Source organism: Thamnophis sirtalis, unplaced genomic scaffold (assembly GCF_051295495.1).
Source record: "Thamnophis sirtalis isolate CommonGarterSnake01/CBP01778 unplaced genomic scaffold, rThaSir2_p1.2 scaffold_7, whole genome shotgun sequence".
NCBI classification, from domain to species: Eukaryota; Metazoa; Chordata; class Lepidosauria; order Squamata; family Natricidae; genus Thamnophis; species Thamnophis sirtalis.
In genome coordinates this window covers 68476602-68485778 of record NW_028261387.1, presented here as the reverse complement: position 1 = coordinate 68485778, position 9177 = coordinate 68476602, and positions in this window count along the sequence as shown.

The window sequence follows — 9177 nt, the reverse complement described above, 5'->3', positions numbered from 1 at the left end:
TAACAAATATATATACACACATATACACATACACCAGGGTGGGTTTCTGCCAGTTGTAACCTCTTCTATAGAAGAGGTTCCCCAAATCTACAGTGCCGTTTAGAACTCTTCCAAGTTCGGTCTGTCTGTCTGTCTGTCTGTCTGTCTGTCTGTCTGTCTGTCTGTCTGTCTGTCTGTCTGTCTGTCTATCTATCTATCTATCTATCTATCTATCTATCTATCTATCTATCTATCTGTAATATTTTATCTAGCCATGGCGAGCAATAGTTAGAATTCAGTACCGTAAGCTACTTCTGCTGGCTGCAGGCTGCAGTTTGGCATTCTCACTGGCTCAAGGTTGACTCAGCCTTCCCTCCTCCCGAGGTGAGTAAAATGAGAATGCTTAAAAATAAATAATGCTTAAAAATTCAGCTCAAATGTATACTAGAATGTTGTACCATGTACAGTCCTTGAGTTGCCCTTGTATGGATAAAATATAGAAAGCTTAACAAGACAAGACCAACTACTATTCCCATAATCATGGTGGCAATGTTCCAATTGTTGTGATCATGCCAGCAATGAAGAGTCTTTAAAATAGCTACCTTTCTTCGACACACACTCAGGAGACAAAAACAAATTCACAGCCTACTATGATTTATGTTGACAATCTTTGTTAATGCACAGAGTAAATGCAAGCAGTAACTCACAGATAATATGAAACACATTTTGTAGGTGTCCCTTTATCATTATATTTTTCTAGTCATACATTTCCAGAATGATTAATATTATTGCATATTTTATTTTATTTCTTGATAAATATAAAGCTTCCTTTATTGAACAGGGATTTACAAACCATCAAAGCAAAGTATCTTTATTGCGAGAGATAATTCTCTGAGGCTTCTTGAATGAAAGCCAAAATATAGATTTAAACTTTTATTTATTGTTTATTTATTTGTTTGTTTATCAATCAAATTTAGGTAGGAATGTAAAGATACCATATCCTTTTTTTATGATTGGAATTACAACTAGATCTGTGAGCAGAACACATTTTCATTATTTTCTAGTAGAAATTGTAAATAGAAGTACTTCATAATTTTGTCAAATAAAAGTATGTAGATCTGATATTCATAGGGGTTGTGCTCTTTATTTCAATTAGATACATTTGCATGATTTGTCAGTATCATTATAGTCTGTGAGCCATGGGAATCATGGGTGTAACTTTGTAATATGTAAGAGATTCCAAACAAGGCTGTTTTTCTAATTTTTTGTCCTTTTACATTTTGATTTTTTCTTTAACATCAGTGGTGTCAAGTAAATTTAAAAGATATGGTGAAGTCCTTTGGGATTTCAAGAGTTTAATGTATTCATTTAAAAGATTTAAATAGCCACTTGTCTTATGCAACACAATGCCTCCCAAACAACTGTAAATGCAACTTTAAAAAAAGGAAAAACATAAAAATACAATACAACATGAAATTCCCTAAGAATTTTCCCACTTCTCCAAGAGTGTGACCCTGATGGTTTTGTTAACAGTAAAGCTAAATCTTTTACATAAACCACAGTGCATTATTTTAGCATCTATATTATAGTGTACCTTTAGTCAATTTTATTACAGCTATTACTGAGGTGATGCCATGATTGTTCCTTCACTTATTTTTTAAATATTTGAGTTTTTACCCACAGTCAAGTCAAATTATGAATGGATTATCCTTCACTTTCATGGAATTACTGACCATGAAGATATTTAGAATCCTGGACCTTAATCTGATTCTCATTTGCTTCCTTTTCACCTCTGATACGTAGTTTCAATAGTTTTCTTTTAAACTTCGACCAGTAGTGGTTCATCTTGTGCCAGTTAAAATATCCAAGTTGTTTATGTTCTCCCAACATTTGCATTACTTAGAATATTCCCCTCCCCTCTTTACAGCTGGAAAAATATCTTCTCTTTTTTGGGAAAAGAGAAGTCATATTAATTTATTTTCTTATTTTCCTATTGATGTTTATGATCTTACTTTGCATTTATTTTATTTTATATTTGTCAAGACTTACTTTATTCTCCTTCTCATTGCACTGAGCCAGGTAATACTTTTTATATAATGCTCAACTTCAGCCACAAAGAATTCTAAATACAGATGCTGCACAACTGCAAAGCTTATTGGTACTCTTGACACATTTACCATTTTTCAGCTTAATTCATAGTAGAAAAACATACTAAGAATAAAGAGTTTAAAACAGATAAATCATGGCCTGCGTCAGTGAGAATTTCACCCTGGGATATGTGGGGCGACCGCCAGGGAACAAATATGCAATAGAAGACAAAGTCCTGCCTTCTATATCTTGAATGCTAAAAATAACATCCATGGAATTACAACACAAGAGTTGATCCTGTCCCCAAATTAGGCAAAGTATTTTATAGCCTATGTGATGCTGCTGACGTGAAAAGGTATAACTGACTGCATGTATGGACCTTCATTATTTGATCACTCTAATATCAATTTGTTATGGTTAGGTGAATTATTATTACCCTGTTATGATATGTTACTGTTACCAAGATTTAGTAGAGGTTCCTCACCTGAAGTCTGATGTCTGCTTTTAACCATTCATGATGGTGTATGAAGCATCTTCCTTGCTTTTGAGTATTGAAAATAACTTTACTACTAAAGTCCAATATAATTCTGTGGTCTACTGTATACTGTATATCATAGGTTAAATCTGTTTAACCATGCTGCTAATATGGAAATCTTATTGTTAGGATATGATGGAATATGAGTATCTAAAATTTTCTAAAGATACAAATTCTATCTTGCAATTAGATAGAACAGACCAAAAAAATTCACTCCCTGAGAAAGCTAAAACTATTTTTATTGAGATTGTCTATAATAACAGAATCTTGTAAATCTTTAAGTTGTAGTCTTAAAATATGTTTTACATCCACCAACCTAGCAATAGGTTTTGCATATTTCCATCAAGGAAAACTTCCTTATTCTTCCTTACATTCCAAACTGTCACCGAATTACAGTGGTAATGTGACCATTGGGTGGACTTTTACTAAGTACACTGTGAAAGTTATATTAACTATGTTTGTTTAATTTAATTTTGATAAATGTAATATAAATGAATGTTAATTCAATATAGTTTCATTTAGCATTTGTTCTCACTTAGTTTGTTTGCCCTTGTCTCAACTACTTCTTGGAGTGCAACTTCCAACATGTTTCTAAATAATTAGTCATGGATCTAGGCTAAAGAAGGTTGCATAAGCTTGCTTTATCTTTCTTGTCTTTTACTGCCCAAATTATGCTACTGGAGTGATACTAAGAAAATATCTGAGACTCTGGACAATTGTGTTCTATTCAGATAGATCTTAATATCTAGTCTAGTGGAAAATCAAGTTTACCCTAGTCATAACAATCTGATCGAGATGCAGAATTCTGTTGCGTGGCTGGATGATGTAGTGAGATAGTTATAGAGCTTACTGCTAGCACAATTTCTAATACCTGATTGATTGTATTTCCAATACCTAATTGATTGTAGCTCCCAGGATGCTGTTGCCAAGATAGGTGCTGGGAGGATAATTTACAAATGGAGACAACTGCACTTGGGTAAGAATTGAAGAATTAGTTGGAAGTCTAATAATAGATATTGGTGAATAGCAGTGGTGGGTTGCCAATTTTGTTACTTATCAGTCTGGGTGCACTCCGGCGCATCTCACACATGCCCAGAAGTGTCTGGGCAGTTGGACGGAGCCTCCTGCTGACGTTACTACTGGTTTGGCCGATCCAGGCCAAACCAGGAGCAACCCACCTCTGGTGAATAGGAATGGTGTTGTTAGGGAACATCCCATCCTGCAGGAATCTACAGTATTCAAGTGAGGTAAAGTAAAAGAAAAGTACATCCCGCAGCTAAGGAAAAAGTGACCCTCTGATCTGGCAGTAAATAGTGGTTGGTTGCAAGCCTGGAGAATGAAATTGAAAGCCAATGTTGCATCGACATGGAAAGTGGAATGGATAACTGCAGATTATATGTAAATGATGAAGACATAATGAAAGGAGATACTAGGTGTTTTGGTTGAATTATCATGGTATCAGTATAGAAAACTTAAATTTGTATAATTTGACAGAAGATGAAAAATGGATGGAGAAATATTAAGAAATGCAGATAAAAGGTAGTATGCAAAATGTACAGTAGTATGGTAAAGCGGCTTCAGGTGCCCAGGGCCAAGAATCTTGGTGATTTAAATGTATGCATTATCAGAAAATTATGAGCTTTGTATTGAATGTGTTTGTAATGTAATTTTTCTAATTGCAAAGTTAGAGCTTTGCAATAATTTTGGTTCTTGGAAACAAAGAATCTGTTGTTCTTAATAATAACCTGTTCAGAATTTGATATTGTAATGGATGGTATATGCACTTCATGGATCTCTACCAGCAAATTAGCTTAGTTAGGATTGTTTCATAGACAACGTGAATTGAAAGTATTCAGGAATGACTTAAGGTTCTTCTCCTGTTTCTGATTTCATATTATTATGCTATTTTCTTTGCATAACTTAGAGAAAGGCAGTGAGGATGTATTGCTCATTTACATTCAATAATGTAATTGTTTTTCTCAAATTTCAGAATAAACATAAAACAATAAGTATCCATTATTTATTGCAATTTCATGCTTTAGTTTAGAAGCTATGGAGTACAGAAAATCTGTGATATTTATTTCTAATTAATCCCTGTAAATCGAGCATTTTCCTTCCGTACCACTTTTTCACAGGTTTAGGGATTCTTATTTTTTTAGATTATGATTAAGAAATTTATCTTTATGTGAACCTAAGTGCTAAGCAAAGTACTTACATTCAAACCTTGCTAGGTTCTTCACAGACAGAGTGTTTAAGGGCTTGGCTTTGGTATACATATGTACACCTTCTTAAGTTTCTTAAAGGATAAAACTATTTTCAATAAACAAAACTAGATTTCTAGACTATGACATTGTTTTAATACTCAGCCCTCTAAATAGCTTTTAAGAAGGCATTTTTTTAATGCTCAGAAAAAGACCTGTCACTAGGGTGACATGTATCTAAAATTATATTCATAGCTGTCTGCTTATGAAAGTTGTGTTAATTAATAGATGAAATTAGTCAACTGTTCTTAACAACATAATTGTAAATAATTTGCCGAGGAGTTGCACACCTTCTCTGGCAAACACAAAGAATGAGTTAATGAGAATCTGGCAACCTCTGCTAAAATGACAGCCATGATTATGGTCTATTATCTTGAAATCTTCAGATATTTGAGGCATTTTGTACAAAGAAACAGATAGAGAAGATTGTTTGACAATCCTCCATTCCTTTCCAATGTCTTCTGCAGTTTATATTAAGTTCAGTTCCTTTTATTTTTCATTGCAACGTGACTAAGACAGATATGATAGAAAGAAAATGACACCAGGGTCTGATAGAGCTAAAAAACAAGTAGGAAAATGAGTGGAGTAAATATAATGGTTAAATTGTTAAAGCACTTTGCTGAAAACCTCTAATGCTATGACACTGAAATCAAATATATACTGTATATTACACAAAAAGTTGGTTGCTGGTATTATTCTAGCTGTGTGAACTTCCATTTTTACAACAATTGAGGTTATACCTGTTAGCAGACCAATTATAGCCTCACCCCAAATCAAATACACTCCAGTCCTTTCCTCAGTACCTGAAAGCCACATTCAATTGCAAAAAAAACCACCTCAACATTTAGGATTGCACTGCATATATATATAAAATTGTAGCCCATTTAGTAAGCCCATTTGTGGCAGGCCTGCCATATTTATTGACCCAATTCTCTTCCTTCAAAGCAGTGGTGAAATTCAAAAAGTTTTCTACTACTGGTTCTGTGGGTGCAGCTTGATGGACATGGCAGGGGAAGGATACTGCAAAATCCCCATTACTTCCCCACTCCTGGGGGAAGGATATTGCAAAATCTCCCTTCCTATCCCACTCTGGGGCCAACCAGAGGTGGTATTTGCCAGTTGTCCAAACTACTCAAAATTTGCACTACTGATTCTCCAGAAAATGTCAGAACCTGCTGAATTTCACCCCGTTTCAAAGTAGATGAGTTGAAATTACAACCTTCAGTATGGAGAACTGAGTCATTATATTCATGGAAGTACTAATGGGTGCTCTGATTTATAAAGTAACAAAAAATAAAATGCATAACATTGTCTATACTTTTCTACATAGAAGGGAATCTATCTTACTTTCATATTTTCATGATATAATCATGAGAATGAGTTTTATCAAGGGTTAAATATTACATGGAGATTGTATCTCCAAAAATAATAATGGAGGCACTTGTGACTGTCCTTGTTCTTTCTATACAATGAATCAGCCACAAGATAATTACAGAGTAGTTATATTTATAGGAATAGTATACTTCAGAAACTGTTGTTTCCATATGGGCCAGTATTCTATAAATAACTATAATTGGGAATAATCAGTACTGAAATAATTCAATAGAATTTCTAAAATATGAAAAGGTCAGTGTGTTTGCTATTCAGTAAAATTTTTAAAAGTGTGTCCAAGTGGGGGAAAGAAATGTCCAACAATTAGCCACAAAAGGGATATTGGAATTTTAAATGTTGCTCCAATTAGACATTTTTAAAAGAAGAAACATTGGACTACTATTAGCAATATAATTATTTATATTTTACTGTGTAAACCAATATGGACTAGGAAAAATAGCAGTTATTTTTTTAAAAGACCACTGGATTTTCAACAGCATTTTGATTCTATTATTTAAAAGTCTAATACAGCATTACATTTCTCTATGCCAGCTGGACTAGTAAATGAAATTAAACAAAGTCCAATAAGAAAGTTTCATGTTTAGCTTTCCATTTGGAAATTTTTATTATGATGTCCCAAAGATGCATTTTTAAAATGCAACTGGACTTCTTTGTCCTTGAAGACATTTCCCTTCTCATCCAAGATTCTTCTTCATGTCTGAAGACGAACTGAACTGAACTAAACTGACGAAGCTTCTTAGAGGATAAGCGAAATGTCTTCAAGAAAAAACAAAGTTCACTTGTCTTTTGAAAAAGCACCCTTGGGATAACCATAATCTGAATGACTAAGAATTTCCAATACTATAGAAAGTACTTCTAAAATACCACTGTATGTTTTTCTTTCTGCAAAGTGAATAAAAGAAGAGATAAAGCTTTGTAAGGAGTGATGGCAATGACTTTGGAGAAGGCAACCAGAAGACAGGACAGCAAAAAAGTGCAGGAGAAAGCATGTATTAATTCCAGTGGTAGGAAAATATTGGCTATACAGACCGGCTAAAACCAGACTACTATAGTCTTCTAATCCATTGGCACTAACCACTATGAATGAACTGCTTCCTGCCAAAATCCATGATGGACAGAGATGAAAAATCCAGATTGATTTAAGATTGGTCTGGTAATTAAAGTTAAAGTAAGAGCAACCAACCACAGAGCAGAAGATATTAGCAGAAGGCTAATTGATGTCAGAATCTTTAAAAAAGAGTGATGTTCATTTCAGAAGGGGTCAGTCACTGTTTCCATTCATTAGTTAAATTTATTGCCAGAGAGAGAGAGAGAGAGAGAGAGAGAGAGAGAGAGAGGGAGAGGGAGAGGGAGAGGGAGAGGGAGAGGGAGAGGGAGAGGGAGAGGGAGAGGGAGAGGGAGAGGGAGAGGGAGAGGGAGAGATGTATGACAGGATATTTGGTTCTACTACCATAGTCACACAACTATTGAAAAACCAGCCTGTCATTCTTTGTAGTGTACATAAAGGATGAGACTATAGAGGCATGTCATTACTGAAATATAGTCCAAAGAAAGAGTTCATTCAGTGGGATAACTTTACAACCTTTTGTATGATATTGATAGCTGATATTTTAAAGTCACTTTGCTGAGTTCAGCTGCATTGCCTAATCTGCTCATGTTCATGGCAACACCATTCAGTCCTGCAGAGTTGGCCAAAAGGAACTTAAATACACATTAAAGCTTACCTCATTGCAGTACAGTTGAGAATCAGCATTGCCAGATGAAAAGACAGGCACTGCAAAATGTCTAACAGGATCCCCCTACAGTCACTAAACTATAGGAAGTCACACTTTCTAGAAATTTCAGTTAGCAAATCTTTTAGAATAATTAAATTTATAATCTAAATATGAATTCAAAACAGTGGGGATGGGTGAGGGTAATTTTATTTACTATGGCTTTGGGAATTCCTGCAAACAGCCTAAAGTAATTGTGTGTCATACTTGATCTTCAAAGTGAAATTGGTATCCCCAGGATACATTTCTTAACAAGCTTTACTGACACCTTCAGTTATTATTTGATGATTTTTAGCAATGTTAGTTGAAAGCTTCAGGGATTCACCTATCCCCACTTAGCAGCCAGGCAATGTGTCAATCTGTTAATTTGTCACGTCTAAACAGGGCTTTGACATATGTGAGTGGACAGTTGTAGACCTTCACTTCCACTCAACAATCTCAAGAAAAATGTGACAGTCCAATGCTGTTCCTCATTTTTTTGAGTCCCTCACAACCATTAGATATCCACACTGAATGATGAATAAGAGTAAATTAAAATTTGAGTGATCAAATAAAAAATAAATCATTAGGAATATGTAGTCTGTATGTCTCTCTGTGTGTGCATCCGTGCATGTATGTGTGCATGCTTATTAAACCTAATTTGGATAAGTGGTCTAAATGTAGAAAAAAAATTAAAACTCCTTTCTTGCCTATTTGATTTCATACTTGCCCATTGAAGAATGAAGATAATTTTAACAATGTACAGCAGCAACTCACATTCCCTTTTTTTCATTCATGATATTCCTTCATGTCTAACTGTCAGATATGATGACAGTAAATGAGTGACCTTGTATCTCATCCGAATATGCACTTTTTCACCTGTGGAATTTCTGATTATTCTGATTGCTACTTTCTTTCTGTTTTATTTTCAGGAGCTTTCATATCTCCTAGCATGAAATATGCATGTTTCAGTTTTACTGATTTTCTTAAGAATTGGAAATTTGTATGCAGGCTCTTGAAAACTTTTATGCAGAATGTCATTTTGAGTCCTGCAGTTCCAGCTTTGACATTAGAACTCTAGGTAATCATCTATCTCATCAGAATTTCAGCTGGTTGCATTAATCCATGCTCTTATCCACAATTGCTCACTTTAGTTTGAGATCCAAGAATT